The sequence below is a fragment of the Berghia stephanieae genome, chromosome 12 (assembly GCF_034508935.2).
Source record: "Berghia stephanieae isolate SIO BIC M18660-M18661 chromosome 12, UCSD_Bste_1.3, whole genome shotgun sequence".
NCBI classification, from domain to species: domain Eukaryota; kingdom Metazoa; phylum Mollusca; class Gastropoda; order Nudibranchia; family Aeolidiidae; genus Berghia; species Berghia stephanieae.
The window spans coordinates 10,525,091-10,526,202 of record NC_088371.1 but is presented as its reverse complement, the minus strand read 5'-3'; positions in this window follow the sequence as shown (position 1 = coordinate 10,526,202).

Sequence of the window (1,112 nt, the reverse complement as noted above, 5' to 3'; positions counted from 1 at the left end):
AAAAAAAAAACCAAAAAAAAAAAAAACAAAAAAAAAAAAGCAAAAGAAAGCTAATCCAAAAAAAAAAAAAAACAAAACTGAGCTTTTTTTTTATACGCAATGTCCCAATAAATCCCCCAAAAAAGGCCAATAGCAAAAAACCCACATGAATTTTTTTTTTTTGTCGATAAGAAAAATTTGGAAATTAGGGAGTATGCACTGATGAAAAGCAAAAAAAAAAAAAAAATTGCAAGAAAAAATTCATCAAAAAAAAGATCAGTTTCCCTCACTGGGGAATGTGAGAGAATGTGAGTAAAGGGCCTTTTCCTAGACTCAAAAATGATTTTGGGGGTCTTTTATACCCAATATCCACAAAACGTTCTCAAAGCCGATAAAAGGGGGCCCCTGCCAAATTAACTTTAACATTTAAAGGGGAGGGGAAGCCCATTAGGCGTATTATATTTTTGTAAAGGACAGAGCAACGTGTTAACCCCCAGGTTCGGCTATTTTACACATGAAACGGTGAAGTTTTGGATAAAGAGGTTCTCCGGACTCAACAGCCCCCAGCAAGACTCGATCAAACCCCAAAGGACCTTCCTACCAAAAGCATTTCATACCATAGACCACATAGCCACCAATTACGCGCCGCTCAAAGCGGACTCGAACCCGGGACCTAGTTTCACCCGGAGACTTTAACTCACTAAAAACCCTAAACCGACTATTTACCCCGCCGAGTTACTTTTACTCCTTGCCTATTTATTAATTTTTTTTCTGAGACAAATTATAGGCGTAATATCAAAGTTTATTGTTTTTAGTTTTCTACAAGTTAATGATATTTGGACAAAATTATCCTCATTTTTAATACATTTTTTTTTTCAAATTTTGGAAAAGTAGCAAAAGTCTCTAGGATTGAGTGAGTTAATGAAATTTCGATGAAGTTCATTTTTCCGATCGTTAGAACATCGAGAAAAAAAAAATTTTTTGGGGATGTTTTTTCTCTCTTGTATGTTCTTTCTTGTTTTGTTGGCCCCGATGTTTTTACATATTATGCAGGTCTGACATCTGAACCCACTTATGGTCCTACTTTAACATGTTGAAATATACAATATTTTGCGTCATTTTTTGAATATTTT